Source organism: Dendrobates tinctorius, unplaced genomic scaffold (assembly GCF_039654945.1).
Source record: "Dendrobates tinctorius isolate UK_male_01 unplaced genomic scaffold, ASM3965494v1 ptg000035l, whole genome shotgun sequence".
NCBI classification, from domain to species: domain Eukaryota; kingdom Metazoa; phylum Chordata; class Amphibia; order Anura; family Dendrobatidae; genus Dendrobates; species Dendrobates tinctorius.
This window is the reverse complement of record NW_027361703.1, coordinates 62,958,868-62,986,710: the sequence shown is the minus strand read 5'-3', so window position 1 is coordinate 62,986,710 and position 27,843 is coordinate 62,958,868.

The following is a 27,843-nucleotide window of genomic DNA, read 5'->3' as shown; positions in this document are numbered from 1 at the left end:
AGACCACCAACTGTCCTTATTATGATCATTGTCTTTATCATATTGATCTCTGAGCCTTTGAATATCTTCTAACTTTAATTTTAATTTCTACCAATAATAATACAGAAAATGCAGAAAACCAAAACATTTTGCCCCCTTTATTTGCTATTGGCTTGTTGGGTGATGAGGAGGACTTGATAGGGACCGTCATACAAGGGTTCTTGTCCATGCTTTCTGACATGCCTTTTCACAACTACCAAATCACCAGGCTTCAGATTATGACAGGTGTCGGTTTCTTTTTTTTTAAATTCTTTATTTTCAAATTTAAACCACACCATAAGACACAACACCATTTTACAAGTACAATTGGCGAAGTATTGCTTAGGAGTCGGTCCAAGGTGAAAGGGAGGGAAAGGGGGAAGGGAAAAGTGGGTGGGAAAAAGGAAAAAGAAAGAAGGGAAGGGTAAAGAGGGATACATAGTATTGAACAATAACATCAACAAAAAGTAGTCGTCGGCATGAACACTAGCAGTTGATGGGTGTATTTATGAAAATAGAGTAGATGGGCTGTTCTTATAAGCAACCGTGGGACCAGATACCCTAGTATAAAGGCCATCAGGTCCAAGTAAGACTTCATGTGGTATTAGATTTCTCACCCAGAGGATCCTCCCCCAGATATCCAGTCCACGGGGCCCAGGTCGACACATAAGATTTATGGTTAAAGATCTCCCAGCTAGACAGCTCCTCCAGGCGAGAAATCTGATTTATCTTAACATGCCACTCCTCCAATGTGGGGGGGGGAGCATCTTTCCAGTGTACAGCTATCAGCTGTTTTGCAGCACTTAGCATCAGTGGGAGTAGACCATGCTTTTTTGGTAAGAAATCCTTTGACGGGCACGAAAGGAGAACTTCCGTAGCCCTGAGATTAGACTTTATTAGTTGCAATTTCTTAAGAACTAGCTCAACACCGTCCCAAAAATGTCTCAGTTTGGGACAATACCAGAATATGTGTGTGTGATGTCCTCCAGAGTTGAGGCATCTCCAACAAGCATCATTATCAGCAAGACCCATCTGAAAGAGCTTCGCTGGAGTCCAATGCCACCTGGTCAATATTTTATAAGAATTTTCCTGCAAAAGTACACACCTAGAGAATCCCCGTGCACTAGACAGCATTCTAGATACTTGTTTCTCTGTGAACGTAGTGTTAAGCTCCATTTCCCATGAGTAAATAAATGAGGGCTTAAAACGTACTCCCGGAGAGATCAGGTGTGAATAAATAGGAGATAAGATTTTTAGCCGTGGAAGCGGAAGTTTGACCATAATATCTAGCCAGGACCAATTGATTTGGTCGGGAATTTCTTCCTAAACTGCAGAAGCGTACGTCGAATGTGTTGGCTCTGAAGAAAATTAGTTGGTTGAATCATTGCACTTGGTGGCCAAACTCCTCCCTGTAATATTTTATTACCATAAAAGCTATTCAGTGTATCTCTAGGGAGGGTAGACCATAGATTATAAGGATCTTGAAAATCAAAATCTATTAAATAAGGTATTGAGCCAATCGGCGTTAACGTCGAGGGAAAAGTGTCCTCCGGTAGTTCCCCCAACATCAAATCTAAACACATTGATGCGACCCATCCAGGATAAAGTGGGTAGGTTATATTTATGCATCAGGTTGGTAACTTTTTTCATTAAGGGGATGAAATTACTTTGAAATAGGTTAGTGGGGTCCCTAGTTATGAATATTCCTAAATATTTAATAGAGCTATTGGCCCAAGAGAAGGGAGTCTGTGTATGGATAGTGGAAAGTTGAGAATGAGGGAGAGTAATATTTAACGCTTCAGATTTGGTTAGATTAATTTTAAAATTGGAAAGGGAGCCAAACTGTTGAAAAATTTGGAGGATGATCGGGAATGCCTGAGACGGGTTGGATATGAGAAAAAGCAGATCGTCTGCGAAAGCTAGCGTTTTAATTGTCCCCGGACCCACCGACAACCCCTCTATGCGTTGTTCTTGTCTGATGCTTTGTAACAAAGTTTCTATGACTAAAATGAACAAGGATGGGGACAGAGGGCATCCCTGCCTAGTCCCGTTGTGAATCTCAAAACTGTTTGATAGGGTGCCATTTATCCTGACCCTGGCCGTCGATTGAGAGTAGAGGGAGAGAACTGCTGTTATATATTGAGGAGGAAGCCAAATTTAATCAATACCTGTTCCATAAATCTCCAGCACACTCTGTCAAAAGCCTTCTTGGCATCCGTTGACAAGAGTACCAAGGGGACCCGCCGGGACTTGGCAAACATTATAGACTGTATGGCCCTAGTGGAGTTATCTTTCCCTTCCCTACCCCTCACAAAGCCCGCCTGATCCTCATGAATTAATTTGGGTAAAAAGTTGCTTATTCTGCCCGCTAGTATTTTTGCCCACAGTTTTATGTCAGCATTAAGCAATGAGATTGGTCTGTAGCTGGTGCACAAACTGGGATCCTTACCCTCCTTTGGGAGAACCGCAATATATGCCTCCAAGGATTGCTTAGGGGGAAGCTGGCCCTTCAAATAGGAATTAAACAAGGTCACCAAATGGGGTAAGAATGATTTTATGAACTTTTTATAGTATATAATGGGGAGACCATCCGGGCCTGGGGCCTTTCCATTTGGAATGGTGGAGAGGGTGTCCAAAATTTCTTTAGGGGTAACCGGAGCAGTTAATAAAGTTTGGCCTTCCGGGGTTATTTTAGGTAGATTTAGTGGAATCAGGAACTCTTTGATTTTTTTCTATAGCTGGTATTGGGTCTTGCATGCTATCTGGTATGCTTAAATTGTATAAACTATCATAAAAGGATCTAAACTCCTCGGCAATGTCAGCGGTCTCGAAAATTGAAGAGCCATCCAGAGCTTTGAGTTGCCTAATAAACGTCTTGTCCTGCTGCTTTTTAAGCAGTGAAGACATAAGCTTACTACTTTTATTGCCGTGGAGATAGAACCTCTGTTTGCATCTCATATAGGTTTTGGCCGATTGGATATTTAAAAGATTTTTTAGCGAATTCCTAAGGTCCGTCAGTTCAGTTTGTATCTTATTTACTTGAGATCTCTTGTGCAATCTTTCCAAGGAATTAATTTGGTGTAAAATAGACACAACCTGTTTTGTTCTTTCTTTTTTGAGATGGGAACTCAAAGCTATAAATTCTCCCCTCATTACCGCTTTATGTGATTCCCACACCACAGGCATGGGCGGGCCAGAGTGTAAATTTGTCTGAAAAAAGAATTCGAGAGTGCCAGTCAGTTTCGTAATGTGGGAATCTGAATCTAATAATGTCTCATTAAGTGACCATGACTTGGCTGGCCGCGGAAGGGTTACTATACCTATGTCAAGGAAAATAGGAGCATGGTCCGATAGAGAGATAGTGTCTATAGTCGCATTTCTAACTAATGAGAGATTAGTTGTTTGTGTCAATAGATAATCAATTCTATGATAGCTACCACACGGATGGGAATAAAAAGTGTAGTCTCTACCCGAAGGAAAGAGTGTCCTCCAGGGATCTATCAAGTGTAATTCTTGGAAAGAAAGATGTAATTTTCTCAGTGCCCTTTGAGAAAGGGTCGACTTGCCCGTGGAAGTGTCCAGGGATGGATTGAGTGATACGTTAAAATCTCCCCCCATCAGCAACAAACCCTCAATAAATAGTTTTAAGGTATTCATTGTTTTGCACAGCCATCCAATCTGATTCCTGTTTGGAGCGTATAGGTTACATAGAGTAACTTTAGTATTGGCAATAAGGCCCTTTAGTATAATATACCTTCCTTCAGAATCTGAGAGGCAATCATGCCAGACAAAAGGAACATTCTTTTTAATAGCAATACTCACTCCTCTAGACGCCGACCCACCCGTAATATGATACCAGGTCGGGTAACGGGATCTAGACATATCCGGTACTCTCCCCACTTTAAAATGTGTCTCCTGTAGGAAGACCACACTAGCCTTTTTTGCATGTAGAAGGTTCAATACCTGACTTCTCTTACACGGGGAGCGTAAGCCCTTTACGTTGTATGAAGCCACTACTATAGTGGCAAAATTTTCCTTATCACCCATAGTAAAATAGATGGAGCAAAAGAAAAAATAAATGATAAAGTGCCCTATGCCGACGGGCTACAAAAAATACAAAATACAAGGTAAAGTAACAGTAACAGATAGAAAACAATAACCAACTACCTGCCTGCGGCAGGAGTAGGGGGTCAAACATACCCCCCATGACAGAGCAGGGAATTACATCCCCAACACACGAGTGATATATGTCAGCTTATAAGGCAGTTAAATGAAAGCAGCAACACATTAATAGATGCCAATCAAGGCAAACCAAAGTGATCTAAAACATTGCAGGGTTATACAGAAATTTCCGGGTCCATATGCAAGAAAATACGGCTAGACCGAGTACAACAGAATTCAGGGGGGCATCTCTTTCCTCGCCCCAGATTTCCCTCGTTTAGGGGGCATGCGTCTCTTCACTGAGGCCCAATCCCCCTGACCTCCTGTATAAGCATTGATAGGAGGAGGCGTGCGAAGATCCATATCTAAAGGTAACCATGAAGGAATATCAATAGGAGCAATGTCAAAAGTGTCCCATATTTTGTTTAAATCTTCGGGACTCCTCACTGTTATTTGTTTGCCATCCCCATTTACCGATATTCTAAACGGAAATAGCCATTTATAGTGAATTTTACGCGAGCATAGTATTTCCAATAAGGGTCTTAGAATTCTTCTCTTTGCAAGAGTCGACGGCGCAATGTCTTGGTAAAGTTGAATAGCAGATCCTTCATAGGTGAGATTTTTAACGTACCTTGAGGCAGACAAAATAATATTGGTGTCCACATAGCTCAACAAGCCACAGATCACATCCCTCGGGGGTTCAGAAGGTTTAGGCCTGGGTCTGAGCGATCTATGGACCCTCTCTATTACAATTTGGTCGCATTTTTCTTGCGGAATTAGGAGGGCAAAGATTTCTTTCGTGGATTTTTCTAGTATTTCTGCAGAGACACTTTCAGGCAAGCCTTTAATCCTTATATTTTTTCTGCGGCTCCTATTCTCTTGATCTTCTAAGGCCAGAAGAGAGTTATTAAGTTGTGTTCTGTGGTAGTCCAAATGATCTCTCATGGCATTGGGTTGGCTAATGACAGAGGACTGAGATGATTCAAGGGACTCCACTCTATTACCAATGTGTGACAAATCTGCTCTCATACCAGATATCTCTGTAACCAAAGGCTTTAATGCTTGGGCCAGAAGTTTTTTTAATACTGATCTAGAGAACTTCCCAGAGTCTGAATGGGTAATATCGCTGCCTGAGACATCATCACTTGAGTCCGAGTCCTCGACCTGTTCCTCCACCTCAGCATTTGCATGCAGCTTTTTTGGTGTGGGCCTAGCCGACCCAGGTTTATTTTTCAGAAATTTCTCCATTTCGTTTTGCCTGCCCTGATGTACACTAGTAGCCAGCGGTTTTGCATGCTCTTTATTAGATTTAACCATAATGCTGAATAAAAGCGTGCATTTGAATCACTCCTCGTGCATTCAGGGAAAGCCTCCTAATGCATGTTCATAGGTGAAGATAACCCCATGCGTCTTGAAAGGTGGAGCGCTGGCATGAGTAAATAAGACGGTATCCGTGCCCTGATGTGGTGCTCTATATATAAAGTCTCACACTGCTGTGGTATAAAATTAGGCCGGTCTTAGCGTCTCTGAAAGGGGGGAGCGGTACCCCCCAAACCCCCAGTCGCTGTATGCCGCAGGAGCGACCGTCTCAGATTCCCTAGGCAATGCACCAGGAGCTCCCAGCACTGCGGCCACCCTCTGTTCACCAGCCAGGCACTTGCGACCAGCTCACCTCCCTCTCCTCCGGTAAGCCAAACTTCTCCTTCCTTTCCTTGTTAGTCAGCGATCTCTCCTCCAGCATAGGCCACGGCCCTCCACCACCTCCAATCGCTCTCCGCAGACTGCTGACCGGCCCACCTCAGGAAGAAGCAGCAAAGATGGCGCCTGACCGCCTCTGGCGCCAAGGCCCGTTCCCCGCGACCGCTCTCTTCACAGAGAGCTGCGGTTCCCTCCTCGCCGTCCTCCACCACCTTCTCCAAGCCCAACTCTCTCTGGGGGGCACACATACACCCTCGTTGGGGTCCGAAGAGGGCTTACTTTGTGGCTGGCAGCGGGAGCTACAGCAAAGCACGTCCTCCCCACAAGCGATCCAGACCACGCCCCCGACAGGTGTCGGTTTCTGATGAATCTGGAAGAGAAAAAGAAACTAGAGCATGGGTGATAGCAAGATTTTTACTAAGCTGAAAAACATACAGTTGTGGCCAAAAGTATTGACACCCCTGCAATTCTGTCAGATAAAACTCAGTTTCTTCCTGAAAATGATTGCAAACACAAATTCTTTGGTATTATTATCTTCATTTAATTTGTCTTAAATGAAAAAACACAAAAGAGAATGAAGCAAAAAGTAAAACATTGATCATTTCACACGAAACTCCAAAAATGGGCCTGACAAAAGTATTGGCACCCTCAACCTAATACTTGGTTGCACAACCTTTAGCCAAAATAACTGCGACCAACAGCTTACGGTAACCATCAATGAGTTTCTTACAATGCTCTGCTGGAATTTTAGACCATTCTTCTTTGGCAAATTGCTCCAGGTCCCTGATATTTGAAGGGTGCCTTCTCCAAACTGCCATTTTTAGATCTCTCCACAGGTATTCTATGGGATTCAGGTCTGGACTCATTGCTGGCCACCTTAGAAGTCTCCAGTGCTTTCTCTCAAACCATTTTCTAGTGCTTTTTGAAGTGTTTTGGGTCATTGTCCTCCTGGAAGACCCATGACCTCTGAGGGAGACCCAGCTTTCTCACACTGGGCCCTACATTATGCTGCAAAATTTGTTGGTAGTCTTCTGACTTCATAATGCCATGCACACGGTCAAGCAGTCCAGTGCCAGAGGCAGCAAAGCAACCCCAAAACATCAGGGAACCTCCGCCATGTGTGACTGTAGGGACCATGTTCTTTTCTTTGAATGCCTCTTTTTTTCTCCTGTAAACTCTATGTTGATGCCTTTGCCCAAAAAGCTCTACTTTTGTCTCATCTGACCAGAGAACATTCTTCCAAAACGTTTTAGGCTTTTTCAGGTAAGTTTTGGCAAACTCCAACCTGGCTTTTTTTATGTCTCGGGGTAAGAAGTGGGATCTTCCTGGGTCTCCTACCATACAGTCCCTTTTCATTCAGACGCCGATGGATAGTACGGGTTGACACTGTTGTACCCTCAGACTGCAGGGCATCTTGAACTTGTTTGGATGTTAGTCGAGGTTTTTTATCCAACATCCGCACAATCTTGCGTTGAAATCTCTTGTCAATTTTTCTTTTCCGTCCACATCTAGGGAGGTTAGCCACAGTGCCATGGGCTTTAAACTTTTTGATGACACTGCGCACGGTAGACACAGGAACATTCAGGTCTTTGGAGATGGACTTGTAGCCTTGAGATTGCTCATGCTTCCTCACAATTTGGTTTCTCAAGTCCTCAGACAGTTCTTTGGTCTTCTTTCTTTTCTCCATGCTCAATGTGGTACACACAAGGACACAGGACAGAGGTTGAGTCAACTTTAATCCATGTCAACTGGCTGCAAGTGTGATTTAGTTATTGCCAACACCTGTTAGGTGCCACAGGTAAGTTACAAGTGCTGTTAATTACACAAATTAGAGAAGCATCACATGATTTTTCGAACAGTGCCAATACTTTTGTCCACCCTCTTTTTTATGTTTGGTGTGGAATTATATCCAATTTGGCTTTAGGACAATTCTTTTTGTGTTTTTACATTTAAGACAAATTAAATGAAGATAATAATACCAAAGAATTTGTGTTTGCAATCAATTTCAGGAAGATACTGAGTATTATCTGACAAAATTGCAAGGGTGTCAATACTTTTGGCCACAACTGTATAATACTGCAAAAATAAGATTTTTCCGATTTAAAGTTAAAGTGTAATGCGTGCTTCAATCTATTGTTGTCACTCTTGCACCATCTATTTGCACATTTATGTCTATCTGTGTGTTACTGGAACCTAGTATGATCTGAAGTCACCTTAAATCCCCTGTGCACAATGTACAGACATTAAATTTTCTTGTCTTTGAGACAAACATTGTGCATGTAGGCAGGTTCACAATGCCACCCAAATGTTGTAAGTACTTTAAATTGGTAGAAGAACAAGATTCCTTTACATATTTGTATGCCAGCTTTTTATAAGTATTCTTCCATTCCTAAATAACGGCACATTGAATTTAATATTACATGTATAGATATGACTGTTAATATCTTTTATAAAATATACATAAAATGGTCATACATTAGCAGTTTATAGCAGAAGATGTTGTGAATTCTCTTGCTCGGAGTTCTGAGCCGAAGCTCCCTCTGCTCCCTCTGGTGGTTACTGAGAGTAGTGGAGCTGGCAAGGTGGATGGAAGATCCCCACCTGACGACGATAATTGGAAACCTGGGATTACTAGCTGGGAGCATATAATTGAGCTGGCTGCTCTTTGAGGTTGCTGGTGATTTCCTCCCTGTGCATTTGGAGTTCTTTTGTCCCCTGCCTGATCTGCATTGTTCAGCTAAGTGATTCCTTTGCTAAACCTTTGCATCTAATCTGGTTTTGCCTTTTTTTTGCTTTCTGCTTTGTTGCTAGGATTCAGCGTGCTTCCTGCTGAGGTCAGCGCTGGGCCCTGCTTCATATGTTGCAGCTTGTTCAGTCCCCTGTCATGTTAGTATCTTTTTCCTTTGCTTCCAGTTCATACCAGAGTGCTGATCTAGTGGGGGTGAGGTCATGTGACCTAAGGTTTTTTGTATATCAGAAGTGTTGGACTTTTTTAGGGTTTTGTGCGTGATTGCAGACAGTATCTTTTCTGTCCTGTCCTGTCTAGACAGCTTGGGCCCCCCCCCGTTTGCTCAGTCTGTTCTCTGCCTGTGTTTGTGTCTAATCTTGTCTCACCGACAATATATGTTTGGGGGCTGTCTATTCCTTTGGGGATCTGCTCCAGGGCAGTTTAGATTTCACCTTTCTGTCTTTAGGCTTAGATAGTTCTCCGGCTGTGATGAAGCGTCTAGGGCATCGTAGGAACGCTCCATGGCTACTGCTAGTTATGTGGATAGGATCAGGGCTCTGCAATCCACTTAGTTACCAACCTCTCTGGTCTTCTGGTGGTTTAGCCTGTTCCTGCCATCCTCCTCAGTGACCCATTCATAACAGAATCACCAGCCTAACCGCAGACTCTAGGGTACTCAAAAGAAGGAAAGAATTGTAAAAAAAAATTTTAATATAGAGATGAGCGACTTTGCCTTTTTTAGGGTCAAGTCGGGTTTCATGAAACCCGACTTTCGCAAAAGTCAGGTTGAACGAAATCGGCCGACTATAGGGAAAAGTCGGAGGTCCAACTGAAACACGAAACCCAATGCAAGTCAATGGGGAAGCAAAGTCGGCAGGGAGTGGGAGTGGCTTTAGGACAATTCTTTTTGTGTTTATTCATTTAAGACAAATTAAATGAAGATAATAATACCAAAGAATTTGTGTTTGCAATCATTTTCAGGAAGAAACTGAGTATTATCTGACAGAATTGCAGGGGTGTCAATACTTTTGGCCACAACTGTGTATATATAGGGGAACTGGGTCAACCATACCATATATATGGGAGAACTGGGGCTATCATACTATATATACTGTATATATATATATATATATATATATATATATATATATATATATAGAAATGTGAGGAAATTGGGATCCAGCAAAAGGATGAAAGTTCACCAGATTTGTAAAAACTTCTTATTTATTAATCCATTATGTCATAAAAAATATAAGGAACTCCAATCAATTAATAGCATTCCAGCAAGGGACTACATGTTTCAGCACTATGTGCCTTCCTCACGGTCCTATTTGAACTGAGCTCCAACACTGGCAATATATCCTCCTTTGTGGAACATATTCAAATGACCCTTAATTAAAAACAGTGGAACAAACCAATTAAAAACATCTGAGTAGATGGTTGAAACTCAGTTCAAAAATGTTGCCAGAACTCCTTTATGGTGATCTGGCTATATGTTTTTCACATTGTTTGAATATTGCTTTGGGAGTATTAGCCAAGCACCCATAATCAAATTATTGAACTTGAAGTTCTATTACATATGACTAATCCCATTAGTAAAAAAAACCTTTTTTTGCTATGGAAGCGGATTACTGCAATACAAGACGCAATAAACTTGCCTTGATATTTAATGATAATACTAATGGAGTGGATACAGCATCAGAGGGATTGAATTCCATCATGTATAAATTGGAACATATTATGATAAAGGAACAGAAATTATGGTGGGACCACAATTCTCTCACCTGTTATTGGGAGAGGAAAATGATCCCACGTGGTCTGAGATTAAAAAAAGTGGCTACAACAGCTTACAATAATGAATTCCAGACCAAATGGGAAAATGTCCTTAGTGAATGCTCTCTCAACCTTATAAAATTAATTATTGAAGAAGAGGAGATGGAACTTACAAAACTCAGTGATGAAATTAAGATTGTGAAAGATTCTTTGGAAATTTATCAAGGCAATGATTCTTATAAATTACTATCTGACAAAATGCAACAAAAATTAAATAAACTGGAGGATACCATTATTGAGACTAAAAAAAGAAAATACACACGAGATTTGGAGGATTACAACAATAAATGTGTTTACAATTGGAGCAAGAATCCGTCATCAATATTAAAAAAATGGAAACCCTAGTTTAGGAAGCATAAAGTGACTTTTCAAAAAATTCAAGAAAATATGGACACTACTTTTGGTGATACTTCGGATGATTATTCAGATTCATCAGTGGCTTGTGCATCCAACAATAGTATGAAAAAAAGAAAAAAATCTTACCAAAGAAATTACAACAAAGAGGGAGCCAAACCAAAACACGGATTAGAAGGAGAGGAGGAAGACGCCATAAGAGAACAGGCTTACCAGGACAAACTCCGGAAATGGAAAAAGTAACTGTACCAGTCTATAATCTTTCCAGTTATATTCTTTCAGCACCGCAACTTTCACTTTTGTCAAAAGGACTTTGTTTTTCCCCGGCATGTAAATTCAACGTATATGACACAGTGTTGGATGTTAATCGTCTAGCACGTTGTTTAACCCTAAAATGTCATTTTGAGGATAACATTTGTACTGATAATCCTTGTCCTATAGTAAATAGGGATGTTGAAAGGTTTCTTACGTTTGAAGAACAGGTGGGTTTGTATAATTTGAGACAATTGGAATCTGAAAGCTCCAAAGAATACCAGATTAATTTAAATAATTCTTTTCACGTAAAAAATACAAATTTTTACCCACTAAAATCTAGACCTCCGATGCTAGATGTTTTTCAAGAAGCGGTGGAAAGGGATTTGGTGGAATTAAATAACAGAGTTGAATTGACCCATCATAATCTGACATTTTATGAGCGTAAAGCTCTTCAGGAATTGAGTAAGAATAAAGATCTAAAAAATGTTCAGACGGATAAGGGTGGATAAATTACTATTCTGGATGTCGGTCTATATAAAAAACTTAATTTAATCGCATTGGGTAACTCTAGTGTGTATAGGGAATTAAATGAAAATCCTACCCTCCCTTTCAATAAGGAAATGAAAAAAATTTTGCAGGAAGGTGTATGTACAGGAGTTATTTCAGAGAAATTGAGTGAAGCTTTATATTGTGTCCATCCAATTACACATATTTACCACTCACTCCCCTAGGTGCATAAGGAAATTTTTCCTCCCCCACTAAGACCTATTGTTTCGGGGATAGGATCTTTTAGTGAGCGCCTTGGAGAGTGGGTGGACCATTATTTACAACCCCTTGTGGCTTTGACTCCTAGTCATTTGAGAGATAGCAAAGCAGCTATTAATATGGTAGAAAAAATTGAGTGGGAGAATGATTTTCTGTGGCTCTCATGTGATGTTATTGGACTATATCCATCCATTCCACATTCTGTTGCATTGGAGAGCCTCAAATATTACCTATCTAAATATAGTGAGTATACATTTGAAATTCAACATTTTTTGTTCCTTGCAACACATTTTTTGCTCACTCATAACTATTTTGTTTTTGATGAGAAATATTATTTACAGATACAGGGTGTGAGCATGGGGGCCAAATTTTCACCATCCTTAGCAAATTTAACTATGTCAGTATGGGAGGAGAGATATATTTTTCATCTTAATAATCCATTTGGTTATAACATTTTTTGGTTTGGTTGGGACGTTTCATTGATGATTTGGTTTTTGTGTGGAGGGGGAAGAAGGATTTAGTATCCTCCTTCTTTTCATATTTAAACAACAATAGTTTTAATCTCAAACTCACATGCCACATGAATGAGTTGTCAATTAATTTTTTGGATTTGACCTTGAAATTAGATTCGAATCGAAAAAAAGTGTTGGTGGAACCCTATCGTAAATCTACAGCTGTGAGCAGTATATTGATGGCAAATTCATGTCACGCTAATCATGTAATTAGGAATATACCTACTGGTGAACTGATTCAAACGAAAAGAAATAGTACAGAAAAAGATACTTATATGAAAGAATCTGAACTTTTGGTAAAAAGATTAAAATCTAGGGGTTACCCGAACTGGTCTCTAAAAAGAGCGAGAGGCATAGTAGACAATTTAAATAGACAGGAAATGTTGGAATATAAAAATATCAAAGAAAAAAACAATGACTTGGGTATAGTTTTTAGCACCAAATTTAGTCCACAGTATCAAGAAATAGTCTCCATTATTAAAAAACATTTGCCCATTTTAGAACAAAGTGGTGAATTGAAAGAAATATTAAAAAAACACTCAATTAAATTTGTTGCGAGGAGAGCTCCTACTATAGGTTCTATGTTGACGGCAAGTTTATTTACTGATCCAGACAAAAAATTGAAACAAAATTGGATGAAAATTGTAGGCTGTTATGGTTGTGGTGCAAAAATCTGTAAGTGTTGCAAATATATTGTCAAAACAAAAACATTTTCTTCTACAAAAAATGGAAAAAACTTTGAGATTTTTTCCTTTTTCAATTGTAATGCAGAAAATGTAATATATCTTATTGATTGCAATATTTGCGGACTTCAATATGTGGGTTGCACCACTAATTCATTGAAACAGCGTATGCGAAAACATTTGTCGGATTCGGTTAATTTGCATATTGCAGGAGACTCTGCGGTTTCTAAACATTTTGCTAATGTGCATAAAGGAGATTTAAAAAGTTTTTCCTTTAGGGGAATAGAGGTGGTTACAAAACCACATAGGGGTGGTGACTTTAAAAGTAAAATCTTATCTAGAGAAAGTAGGTGGATCTTTTTTATTAGAGACTAGAGTTCCAGACGGACTGAATAGTAGAATGGATCTCATTACACAATATTAGGTATATTTTTTTTTTTTTTTTGTGAAGGAGGAAAAGAGGAAAGGGAGAGGATAAGAAAAGGGATAGAGTTCATGTATGAATTTACAAAAGATTATATCTTTATCTTAAACCTACTCTATGATATTATACCTTCTGAGAGTTATTTTTGTGATTGTTTCTGATGTTTAGATCATGCCCACTATATGATGCATTTTTTCATGCATGTTTATATATTGTTGTTTTTTGTGGCAGTTATTCCATATCATTGTTGATTCATTACTAAATGTTTATATCATTGGTCTATGTATAAAACATGTTCAATATAGGCATTTTTCTGGCAACATTTTTGAACTGAGTTTCAACCATCTACTCAGATGTTTTTAATTGGTTTGTTCCACTGTTTTTAATTAAGGGTCATTTGAATATGTTCCACAAAGGAGGATATATTGCCAGTGTTGGAGCTCAGTTCAAATAGGACCGTGAGGAAGGCACATAGTGCTGAAACATGTAGTCCCTCGCTGGAATGCTACTAATTGATTGGAGTTCCTTATATTTTTTATGACATAATGGATTAATAAAGAAGAAGTTTTTACAAATCTGGTGAACTTTCATCCTTTTGCTGGATCCCAATTTCCTCATATTTCTATTTGTTGGGGCATACTCCCTGCCTGGATCCGTGCAAGTTATAGGGTGAACACCGATCACTGAATCAAGAGGAACTCCTTTATGGTGAGCTGGCTATATGTTTTTCACATTGTTTGAATATATATATATATATATATATATATATATATATATCGTAGAACTGGGCCTATCATATTATATATATGGGGTATACTGGGGCCATCATACTATATGTATGGGGTGAACTGGGGCCATCATACTATATATATGGGGAACTGGGGCCATCATACTATATATATAGGGGAATTGGGGCCATCGTACTATATTTAGGGGAACTGGGGCATCATACTATATATGGGGGGAACTGGGGCCATCATACTATATATATATGGGGGAATTGGGGCCATCTTACTATATATGCGGTGTAACTGGGGCCATCCTACTATATATATGGGGGGGAACTGTGACCAACATACTAAGCTACAAAAGGTCATTGCTAAAGAAGGTGGCTTTTCACAGGGTGCTGTATCCAAGCATATTAATGGAAAGTTAAATGGAAGGAAAAAGTTTGGTAGAAAAAGGTGCACAAGCAACTGAGATAACCACAGCCTTGAAAGGATTGTTAAGAAAAGGCCATTTAAAAGTTTGGGGGGAGATTCACAAGGAGTGGACTGCTGTGGACACACAGACGTATCCAGGATATGGGCTACAAGTGTCTCATTTCTTGTGTCAAGCCACTCATGAACAATAGACAAGACGAGAAGCGCCTTCCCTGGGCCAAGGAGAAAAAGAACTGGACTGTTGCTCAGTGGTCCAAGGTGTTGATTTCACATGAAAGTAAATTTTGCATTTCATTTGAAAATCAAGGTTCCAGAGTCTGGAGAAAGAGTGGAGAAGCACACAATCCCAGCTGCTTGAGGTCCAGTGTGAAGTTTCCACAATCAGTGATGTTTTGGGGAGCCATGCCGCCAGCTGGTGTAGGTCCACTTCATGCTTCCCTGTGCCGACAAGGTTTTGGAGATGGAAATTTCATTCTCCAGCATAACTTGGCACCTGTCTACACTGCCAAAAGTACTAATACCTGGTTTAAAAACAACAGTATCACTGTGCTTGAATGGCCAGCAAACTCGCCTGACCTTAAACCCACAGAGAATCTAAAGGGTATTGTCAAGTGAAAGATGAGAGACACCAGACCCAACAATGCAGATGCAAAAGGAGCCCTGACCAAGTATTGAGTGCATTTAGTGAACATACATTTTAGTAGGCCAACATTTTGGATTTTAAGATAATTTTTCAAGCTGGTGTTATAAAGTATTCTAATTTACTGAGATAATGACTTTTGGGTTTTAATTGGCTGTAAGCCATAATCATCAACAATAACAGAAACAAACACTTGAAATAGATTACACTGTTTGTAATGACTCTATATAATATGTGTTTCACTGAAATTAATTAACCTTTTGATGATATTCTAATTTTGTGAGAAGCAACTGTATATAGGGGGAACTGGGGCGATCATAATTTATATATGGGGAGAACTGAGGCTATGATACTATATATATGGGGAGAACTGGGGCCATCCTACTAGATATACGGAGGATCTGGGGCTATCCTGTTAAGGGTTAATACTAAAATCAGAGTTGGAGTTTTGTTTTATCCATTCAATGTAAGGTTTCGTTTCTCCGTTTTTGCTGCTGTAAGATAAATTTTTGTAATTGGCATGGGCTGTCATGAAACCAGATTGTTATCATCAGGTGCAAAGATAAGGGAGGTGGGAATGTTAAACTCTGAAGAATATGCCATTATACTACTTTCTATTTGGATACGGACATATATGTAGTTTCCGGTTTTCTTGCAATATAATTGGCTTATAAAGTGAAATGATGCTATTGGTACTTGAGAACCTTGCATAATTAAGCAAAAGATTATAAAAGATGTGACTAAAATAAAGGGGCTTAGTGATCTGCCTCGATCCTCCCGTACAGAGACCCCCGTCTCTGTGTGGTCATTTGAGTTGCTAGCAACACTGGAATAATTTGGAAATCACTGGCTCAACCGTGAAGGGTTAATTTAGCCCTCCCAAAATAGCTACCTCGACAGTGGCGCGCAACGTGGGGCCCCGGAATAGGGACGCCTCTGCCCCCGGAGGACAACAAGACAAAGGACCCTCGGAGCGGACACAGGTGTTGGAAAATTGGGAATGATCACCCCCCACAACCACGGTAAGTTGGCAGTTATACTGTTCAGACTGACCGTTGTTGTGGTTTTCCTGTGTTTGTTGCTGCAAAGAGGATCTGAGGTTTGTCCCCTGGTGGGGTGATTCATGGGTGGAATCATATAGAAGTGTAGTCCCGTTGAGGGCCCAGTGCTCGAAACGTACCTCATAAGGGACGGACACCACGGATTGACCAGTGATTGTGACTCTCTTTATAGTCAAAATATCCTGAAATTCCCGATCATTATTAGTATTGGGCGTGGTGAGTGATCGAATATGGGTAGGATATGTAACTCAGGTATATATAGAAAGATATATATAACCAGAGGTGTCCGGAGGGATAGTCTGAGACGCCCTCCTCCTTTCACTGAGTACCGCGAATTTTGGGCTTCCCAGAGGGGGTTGACCCTGTGGAACAAACAGAGACGGCTGCTCCAGTATTGTGCACAATTTGTCAGGGTATTTAGCTCTAAAGGAGAGAATTATGTTTTTGTGGAAGAAAAAGAAAAGTTTGGAATTGTGTGAAGGATCAGATACTGTTAGTCTTATGATTCAAAGACGAGGAAAGAAATCTGTCAGGAATGCAGGAAAAATATTTTAGATTCTGGGATTTCCTAAGGGCGGGAGGTTGCAGCCTACGCTATGGGATGAAGGAGTTAAAAGGTTGACTGATGATGTATTATTTAAAGGCGCTGAGGAATTCCATGGCTTGGCACATGAATTGTATAATGAAGGTTATGTGGAAATTGAACAGCAAGTGAATTCTGATTGTTTCTGTTACTGCTATGTTGAAGAAGGAAAAATTGTCTTATGACAGGGACGGGATGATTTATGGTTCAAGAAAGTGACTGTGGTATAAGAATGTTATTGATTAAAGAAGGAACTAAGTTTGATATTAATGTGTCAGGGAAATAGTTAAAAGTGATGATTTGAAAGAAGTTGTCTCCCTGCTAGATGACAATTGTACAAGGAGACCGAGAGTCGCAGCCCCCACCTCTGCTGACGGCACCTATTATCATTGCTAGTGGTTATGAGTAGCCACCCCTTCCATTTACCAGCTCCAGAGGAAAAAAAAAAAAAAGTTTTCAGAAGACTTTAACCTGCTGTTCAGAAGAGAGAGAGAGAAAAAAAAAAAAAAAAAGCAAGCTAGTAGCTGCAGCTGCTTCAGTACCCCCTCCCATCTTAGCCCACACCATATCCCCCTTCGCTCCCACCGCAGCTGCGAGCACACAGCAAACTCTGCCCCCCCCTCAGATTTCAGCTAGTGGGAATCTTGCTCCTCAGCCCCTCCCTGCTAATTCTCGTTACTGCTCAGTTTGTAATCTCTCTCATATGTCCTGTAAGTTTACTAGGGGCAGATTTATTATCACAGTTCCGCTCCTGAATACAATTCCAAGATGATGGTCAGATGGTTTTTTTTTGTTTTTTTTTTTTGTTATATAATCCCTATGTAGATGAAGACAGTGAAGATAAATCTGTATTTTGCAAGCCCTTCTTACAGTTATGATGGCCCTGATAGACCCAGGTCCACCCCCAATATTGCCTGAGGATCAGTGACTCACCCCATACCTCTCAGAGATACTATCTAAACTCCTGTCAAAAGGGCGAAATGATATAGGGAAAATGCCAGTAGAACCAGTAATTGTTTCTCAAACCTGGTGCCTAATCCACATACTTTTTTGTCCCAAATACCCCAGGATGCTGCTTGGTTTACAGTTATTGATCTTACCAATGCCTTCTTTAGCATTCCGTTATACCCAGACTGCCAGTTTCTATTTGCATTCACTTAGCAGGGACGACAGTTAATATGGACAGTTATGCCACAAGGGGCACAAAACAGTCCCAACCAGTTTGCAAAAAATATGAGCAGGTGTCTTTTGCCATTTCTGCCATTGTAAGCCTCCTTAAAGTATCTGTCAGCACTGAACTGTCGGGTTTTGGCCTCGAGACTTCAGTTCTGCCTTGGTCAAGTGATATTCTTGGGTCACTGTCTCCTTCAGGGTGCCAGAAACCTCGCAGAAGGAAGAATAATAGCTGTCAGCTCCCTTCCTTTCCCAAAAGATGAAACTGAACTCCAGCGTTTTCTTGGACTATGCACTTATTTTTGTCAGTGGATACCGGATGCATCCCGCATAATGCAACCCCTTTACAATGCCTTGAAAGATGGTATAATGAGCTACAAGGAAAGATGGCAGTGATGAGGATTACCTCCAATATGATTGTTCCCAACTTCTGACTGAAGAAACAGCTACTCCACCAAATGTCAGTGACAATCCACTCCCAAATCCTGATCTGGTGTTATACACGGATGGTTCAAGATATGCTGATGGGTTTGGTAGATTCACACAGGATATGCTGTTACCACAGAGGACACTGTAGTGCACGCAGCTGCGCTCCCGTCCTCACAGTCAGCACAAGAAGCAGAACTCCAGGCTCTGTCTGCTGCATGTACTTTGGCCAAGAACAGACGGGCTAATATATACACGGACTCACGGTATGCATTTGGTATTGTTCACGATTTTGGGGCTCTATGGGCCAATCGAGGGTTTATTACTACTGCCGGAACCCCAGTGAAAAATGCTGAAGATGTTAAAACCCTCATGGGTTCGATCAAATTACCTACTCAGGTGGCTATTATCAAAGTTAAGGCGCACGGTCCTAGGACCAGACCACAGACTGTTGGCAACACATTTGTGGATATGCAAGCAAAAGCCGCCGCTCTCTTACCCGTTGAACCAACCATACCAACTATGGTGACCACACGCTCTCAGCGTAAACAGTTACAAGAAGCACTGACCCTACAAGAACCTGATGATCTACAACAGACTGAAGTTTTCTGTCGGACCCCGCGAGACCGCTTAATGACGATACAGAGAATGTCTCCAAAGGAAGAGGTGAAGCAATGGAAGACTGATGGGGCACGAATGGATAATGGTCTCTGGAAAAAGGACCAACTCATGTGTCTCCCTAAGCGGATGTACCCTGCTATTGCCACATGGGCACATGGACCTACACATCGAGGAAAGAATCAGGCCCTCGCACTGGTGCAAAAATTCTACTGGGCCCCGGTTCTCCAGTTGGCCGGAAGCATTCCCTGTTACCAACATGACTGCAAAAACCACAGCGAAGAAACTGGTGATGGAAGTTATATGCAGATATGAGGTTCCAGAAGTTGTTGAAAGTGATCAAGGCCCGGCCTTTTCTTCTCATGTGTACCAAGAAGTTCTGACAACGCTTGGATCCACTGTAGCCCTCCATACTCCGTACCACCCACAATCCAGTGGGGAAGTTGAGAGGCTGAATGGCACACTGAAGGGACAATTGACCAAAATGATGCAGGAGACTACGGCTCCATGGCCAGAGCTCCTACCCACTGTACTATACCACATCCGTACTACCCCTATTACAAAACATGGCTTGTCCCCATATGAGATATTGTTTGGTACTAGGCCCCCAGTTGCAAATTTCCAGCCTTAGCAGTTATCAGAAGAGACTGACCGTGTTGTTCAATATGTTATTCTGCTTAGTAAAAATCTTGCTAACACCTATGTTCTAGTTTTCTTTTTCTTTCCAGATTCAGCAGAAACCGACACTTGTCATAACCTGATGCCTGGTGATTTGGTAGTCGTGAAGAAGTATGTCAGGAAGCACGGACTAGAACCCTTGTATGACGGTCCCTATGAAGTCCTCCCCATCACCCAACAAGCCAATAGCAAATGAAGGGGACATAATGTTTTGGTTTTCCGCATTTTTCATATTATTATTATTGGTAGAAGTTAAAAGTTAAAGTTAGAAGATATTCAATGACTCAGAGATTAATACGATAAAGACAATGATCGTAATAAGGACAGTTGGTGGTCAGACACTTTCTCCTTTCTCAATCCAGCCAATTGACTTAAGGGAATTGGGGGCTGGATAGCTGGGATCTTACAGAGCTTGTTACACATTGCTGCCTGTATCTTTGTTGTATATGTGATACTAAAACTTGTTCTTTGGTGTATTTCTGTATGTATTAGGAAATTCTGCACTAAGACAGCTAATGATGATACCAAAGGCGTCGTTGCCCCTGCTCTTCTCTGCACCGATCTCAAAACTTGAGATGAAGATGAAGAAGCCAAGCACATGGCTACCTACAAAGTTCCCCATCACGTCATCAAAAATTGTTATTCGTGAACTGCAGTATACAGGGGGGATGGTGCGCCGCGACAGCCATGACTGGTAACACGGCATCAGTCATGTGAAGACCAGTACCCCTCAAGCTATTAGCTTGGGATAGCACCTCTGATGCGGCATATGTGTTAAAAAAATTTATCTAGGGGGGAATGTTAAGGGTTAATACTAAAATCAGAGTTGAAGTTTCGTTTTATCCATTCAATGTAAGGTTTCGTTTCTCCGTTTTTGCTGCTGTAAGATAAATTTTTGTAATTGGCATGGGCTGTCATGAAACCAGATTGTTCTCATCAGGTGCAAAGATAAGGGAGGTGGGAATGTTAAACTCTGAAGAATATGCCATTATACTACTTTCTATTTGGATATGGACATATATGTAGTTTCCGGTTTTCTTGCAATATTATTGGCTTATAAAGTGAAATGATGCTATTGGTACTTGAGAACCTTGCATAATTAAGCAAAAGATTATAAAAGATGTGACTAAAATAAAGGGGCTTAGTGATCTGCCTCGATCCTCCCGTACAGAGACCCCCGTCTCCGTGTGGTCATTTGAGTTGCTAGCAACACTGGAATAATTTGGAAATCACTGGCTCAACCGTGAAGGGTTAATTTAGCCCTCCCAAAATAGCTACCTCGACAATCCTACTATACAGTGGGGCAAAAAAGTATTTAGTCAGTCAGCAATAGTGCAAGTTCCACCACTTAAAAAGATGAGAGGCATCTGTAATTTACATCATAGGTAGACCGGAACTATGGGAGACAAACTGAGAAAAAAAAATCCAGAAAATCACATTGTCTGTTTTTTTTTCATTTTATTTGCATATTATGGTGGAAAATAAGTATTTGGTCAGAAACAAAATTTCATCTCAATACTTTGTGATATATCCTTTGTTGGCAATGACAGAGGTCAAACGTTTTCTGTAAGTCTTCACAAGGTTGCCACACACTGTTGTTGGTATGTTGGCCCATTCCTCCATGCAGATCTCCTCTAGAGCAGTGATGTTTTTGGCTTTTCGCTTGGCAACACGGACTTTCAACTCCCTCCAAAGGTTTTCTATAGGGTTGAGATCTGGAGACTGGCTAGGCCACTCCAGGACCTTGAAATGCTTCTTACGAAGCCACTCCTTCGTTGCCCTGGCGGTGTGCTTTGGATCATTGTCATGTTGAAAGACCCAGCCACATTTCATCTTCAATGCCCTTGCTGATGGAAGGAGGTTTGCACTCAAAATCTCACGATACATGGCCCCATTCATTCTTTCATGTACCCGGATTAGTCGTCCTGGCCCCTTTGCAGAGAAACAGCCCCAAAGCATGATGCTTCCACCACCATGCTTTACAGTAGGTATGGTGTTTGATGGATGCAACTCAGTATTCTTTTTCCTCCAAACACGACAAGTTGTGTTTCTACCAAACAGTTCCAGTTTGGTTTCATCAGACCATAGGACATTCTCCCAAAACTCCTCTGGATCATCCAAATGCTCTCTAGCAAACTTCAGACGGGCCCGGACATGTACAGGCTTAAGCAGTGGGACACGTCTGGCACTGCAGGATCTGAGTCCATGGTGGCGTAGTGTGTTACAAATGGTAGGCCTTGTTACATTGGTCCCAGCTCTCTGCAGTTCATTCACTAGGTCCCCCCGCGTGGTTCTGGGATTTTTGCTCACCGTTCTTGTGATCATTCTGACCCCACGGGGTGGGATTTTGCGTGGAGCACCAGATCGAGGGAGATTATCAGTGGTCTTGTATGTCTTCCATTTTCTAATTATTGCTCCCACAGTTGATTTCTTCACTCCAAGCTGGTTGGCTATTGCAGATTCAGTCTTCCCAGCCTGGTGCAGGGCTACAATTTTGTTTCTGGTGTCCTTTGACAGCTCTTTGGTCTTCACCATAGTGGAGTTTGGAGTCAGACTGTTTGAGGGTGTGCACAGGTGTCTTTTTATACTGATAACAAGTTTAAACAGGTGCCATTACTACAGGTAATGAGTGGAGGAAAGAGGAGACTCTTAAAGAAGAAGTTACAGGTCTGTGAGAGCCAGAAATCTTGATTGCTTGTTTCTGACCAAATACTTATTTTCCACCATAATATGCAAATAAAATGAAAAAAAAAACAGACAATGTGATTTTCTGGATTTTTTTTTCTCAGTTTGTCTCCCATAGTTGAGGTCTTCCTATGATGTAAATTACAGACGCCTCTCATCTTTTTAAGTGGTGGAACTTGCACTATTGCTGACTGACTAAATACTTTTTTGCCCCACTGTATATATGGGGAACTGGGGCCATCCTACTATATATATGGGGGAACTGGGGCCATCATACTATACATACATAGTAATCTAGATTCTGAAACCATATCTATGCTGTAAACTTGGTTCTGTTCTCGTATCTATATACCAGACCTAGTTGGTTCTGGTCTGATATCTCTGCAGCAAGCTTGATTCTGCTCCCTTATCTCTGTAGTAAGCTGAGTTCTTCCACCATAGCTCTCTAGTAAGCTCGGTTCTGCTCCCATATCTCTGTGGTAAGCTCAGTTCTGCTCCCATATCTCTCTAGTAAGCTTGGTTCTGCTCCCATTATCTCTCTAGTAAGCTTGGTTCTCGTACTCTATCGATGTAGTAATCTAGATTCTGGCACCATATATATGCTGTATGCTTGGTTCTGTTCCCGTATCTATGTAGTAGACCTAGTAAGCTCCGTTCTGCTCCCTTATCTCTGTAGCAAGCTTGGCTCTGCTCCCTTATCTCTGTTGTAAGTGTGGCACCACAGGAGTCCGGTTGCAACAAGGGCATTGCCTTCCTCACAGGGGATAATGTCAGGCCTGAAGCAAGGAGGGATCCCCTGGCCAGGTATACACAGCATGCAACACAGATCCTGCTCTAGGCCAGCAGGGGGAACTCTGAACCTGACTTGAGGGGAGCTGCTCTCTCTGGTCAGGAGGAGGAAGTCAGTCAGTGCTGTGAACTGGATGAGTGAGAAGCTTGTCCCCAGACTAGAGTGCATTCTGAGTCAGAGAGGAAGATAAAAGTATAGGGAAACTTGGGAAGAGGAGTTGTGACCACGCTCATCCCAGAGCTCAGTGCTAGAACTGGAACCCAGAGTCTGTGGCTGCAGAGCACTACAGTCTCATCAGCTAAATCCGGAGGACAGATGGCAGGTCTTCTGGCCCCTATCACACACCTGAAGGCACAGCAGCAGGATAGAGCCCGGAGATGCCACGAAGAGCGACTCCTGTGAAAAGCTCAAGCTGCCTGTCATGCGGGTAACGTTTTCTAAAAGACAGTGAGAGGAACAGAGGACTGAGCAGAGCTTTAGGCAGCAAGGACCTCAAATAGAGCAGCGCAGTAAGGAGGCCTCCAAGCCACCTGGCTGAGTGGATCCTAAGTTGCTTCAGGATGCCTGGACCTTCATTGACACCTGTAACCAGTGCTCCCATCGGCACCTCTATAAATTCAGTAAAGGTAAAGGAAATACTACCCTGATGTGTCCTCAGATTTGTTTGCTATACCATCTGCCCTGCACTACAACCACCATCATCTCATCACTTACACATACAATTACCCTGGGGCCTAGCTCTACCTGTGGAGAGCTGTAACAACTCTGCTGCATCACCATCAGCCCCAGCGGACTCTGAAGCAGGGTCGGCTAACACCTTATTTGCTGAATACCACAGGTAGCATCATGAACTAATTTCCTTTTAAATCATCCACTATAAACTTTATTGAACATTTTCATTGGATGCCCAGGGCCACGGACCGGGTCACCGCTATCGTGACACTTCCCCTTTAAGAACTGCCAGGTACCGAGTTCCCCACGGCCATGGTGGGCGCTCCATAAGCTCAGTTCTGGACTGATATCTCTGTAGTAAGCTGGGTTCTGGTCTGATATCACTGTAGCAAGCTCGGTTCTGCTCCCTTATCTCTGTAGTAAGCTCGGTTCTTCCCCCATATCTCTCTAGTAAGCTTGGTTCTGTTCCCATATCTCGGTAATAAGCTCGGGTCTGCTTCCATATGTCTGTAGTAAGCTCAGTTCTGCTCCCATATCTCTGCAGTAAGTCGGTTCTGCTCTCATAGCTCTGTTGTAAGCTTGGCTCTGCTCCCATAGCTCTGTAGTAAGCTTGTTTCTGCTCCCACAGATCCTTAGTAAGGTTGGTTATGTTCCCATATCACTCTAGTAAGCTTGGTTCTGCTCCCATATCTCTCTAGTAAGCTCGGTTCTGCTTCCATATCTCTAAAATAAGCTCAGTTCTGCTTCCATAGCTCTTTTGTAAACTTGGTTCTGTTCTCATAGCTCTGTAGTAATCTCGGTTCTGCTTCCATAGCTCTGTTGCAAGCTTGGTTCTGCTCCCTTATTTTTGTAGTAAGCTTGATTCTGCTCCCATAGAGCTGTAGTAAGCTTGGTGCTGTTCCCATATCACTCTAGTAAGCTCGGTTCTGCTCCCATATCTCTCTAGTAAGCTCTGTTCTGCGCCAATAGCTCTGTAGTAAGCTCGGTCCCGCTCCTATATCTCTGTAGTAAGCTCGGTTCTGCTCCCATAGCTCTGTAGTAAGTTCGGTACTGCTCCCATAGCTCTGTAGTAAGCTCGGTTCTGCTCCCATATCTCTCTATTAAGCTTGGTCCTGCTCCCATAGCTCTGTAATAAGCTCAGTTCTGCTCCTGTGGCGCCCCTGAGGCTCAGTCGCCACAGAGGTACTGCACCTTCTCCTAAGGTGTGGTGCCCCACCATCCAGGTAAGTTGGAGGCTCTTGACCACGCTCCAACACTCGCACCCCACACAATAGAGTAGTTCAGCACAGCCACATTGCGGCTCTTTGCTTAGAGAGGCAGAGCACCTTTGGTGGTTCCCTGCTTGGAACACTAGACGTGCTGGGAGGTGGGTGGAGTTCAGAATATATATATGAGTGGGATGGTTTAGGATGACAAGTCAGTCTGACAGGAGGTCAGTGAGGAAGGAAGCCACTCGGGAGGAGTGGGGATCCCTGGAAGAAGGGATGGAGGAAGAAGTGCTGCAGCTGCCTCAGTGACCAGAGCCAGCTGGCACGGGAAAGGAAAGGAAAGAAGGAGAAGGACGTTGACCTGAAGCCTGAGCTTCCATAGAAGGGAAAGGACAAGCACGGAATGTAGGAGTAAAAGGGAACACAGAGGACGTGGGTTAGAGGAAGAATCCTGCCTAGAAGTTCTAAGCGCAAGGCCGGGACCCGGTCCCTGAGGTTGTACGAACGCTAATGGTTCTGCAGCAGACACCGGTGGAGTAGTGGGCTGTAAATGCACTACTCCCATCTAAGTCTTGAGGGTGTGGCGCCCCTGAGGCTTCAGTCGCCACAGAGGTACTGCACCTTCTCCTAAGGTGTAGTGCCCCACCATCCAGGTAAGGTGGGAACTCCTGACCACGCTCCACACCAGCATTCTACACACAGGATAGTTCAGTGGGGCCACCTAACAGCTTCAGGCTGGGGGTTAGCAGAGCACCCCTCGTGGAACCCTGCTTCGTAACACGAGATGTGTTGGGAGGCATGTGGAGTGAGATGATATAAAAGAGTGGGAAGAGCGAGAGTTAGGGAGGAGTTGGTTGGTTAGTTGGAGAGAGAAGAGAGAAGATGGGTGTCTGAAGGACGTGCTGCAGCAGGTCCCAGTGATCTGGGCTGCTGGCACGAAAAAGACAGAGAAAGAGATTGATAAGATTGATAACCTAACCTTCCATAAGAGAGATAGAACAGATCGGAACGAAGGAGAATAGAAGGACGGTGGGAAGCTGGTTGAAGAAAGATAGAGAACCCTTCCAGTCCAGAGAGCGCAAAGACCGGGGCCCGGTCCCCGAGGTTGATTGTATCTTTATGTCCGGCAACAGACACCGGAGGAGTAGTGATCCGCTAACGCCTTGCTCCCATCATAGACTTGGGACACAACAGCAACTGAATAGAGAGCCGGGACGCAGTGAGGAGTCCCCGAAGCAGGCTACAGCTGTCTGTCATACAAGTAAAGACTAGGAACACCTAGAGAGAGGCATTCCAGGGTAACTAAGTACTGGAGTGCTTCGCACCTAAAGGCGCATTGGAGGAGTCGTTCAGTAAGGTACATGTTGGCGGAGTGTGGAAGGGAGAATCCTATCCTGCCTGGAGGTTGGCTGGAGCCCTGACCTGGAGAACACAGTACGGAGGCAGGCAGTGGAGTGAACTGCAAATAGTGAGTAAAGCATTGGAACCGCATACTCGGGTGTCCTCCAGTTATTCCCGCACCACTACACCTGGGTACCAGCCTCCATACCATTCTGCGCCTCTCCTCATCCATTGCATCTACACTGCCCTGGGACTACAGCTCCACCTGAGGGGAGCTACACCATCTTTGCTGCACCACACCATCAGTCCCGGCGGATCTGCATGCAGCGTTGGCTCAACATCTTACTTGCCAAACACCACAGGTGGCGTCACGAACTATTCTAATAAACTTTAGCACCATTAACATCACCGCCATTGATATTGGGCGCCCAGGGCCACGGAACCGGGTCACCGCTGCTGTGACACATTCCCACCTTGACACCGGCCCGGTACCGAGTACCCCGCTGCCCTGGGTGTGCGAGGGCGACCCAATTTTGGCGTCACGAACAGGATGACGAGACCCGATGCCATCGGGTTCTGTGTGCCTTGGATTTACAACTTTTGAAAATGTGCAGAAGACCAAATTAAATAGACTGTAAAATGGACATTAGAAATGGCCGCTGGCGCTGAGAAGGGCGTGAAGAGATGGAAGGTCCTAAGAAAAGACTGCGAAGAGTCTTGGGCCGTCCCTGCCTGAATTACTATGTGACCGATGCATGGCTCACCCCCCCCGAGGGGTTCGTATACTGGCTTGGTATGGAGGCGCTGGAAGAAGATGCCGCCCCCAGAAGGAGGGGCAGAGGAAGCCTGTGGCGAGCAGAAGGGCGGAGCAAGGAGAACGCCAGAACGCCATCATGAAAGCAGATGAGAAGACAGAAGAACAGGGAGGGGAGAAGTCACTCTCCCCTAGGCCGCCTACGCGGAGGTTGCGACCGCTGATTCATCCTCAGCTGCGTCCGCCACCGCCTCACAACAGATATTGTCATTGGGGGAGCCCCGTCCGGAGGAGATACATGAGGGCTCTGGAACAGAATGGAGGACCCGAACCGTGTCTCTGCCTGGATCGGGCGCGGTGGCACCGGCCTCCGCCGTCAACCCTAGCTGAGACCGGCCTGGTCCCGGCACGGATCCAACTGTGGCCTACTCCACCAGTCACTCCGGGAGTTGCGGCTGCTGCCATCTACCACCAGGAATCGGAGCCGGAACCGCGGCTGGAAACGCCAGGTATGATCGCTATTCCCGGTCTGACCCTGGTTTTGGGAGCGGAACCCACAGATAGGAACGGGCCCACTGACCTTCGCCGACGATCCCCGGCTGCAGTGCCTATGGGGGAGA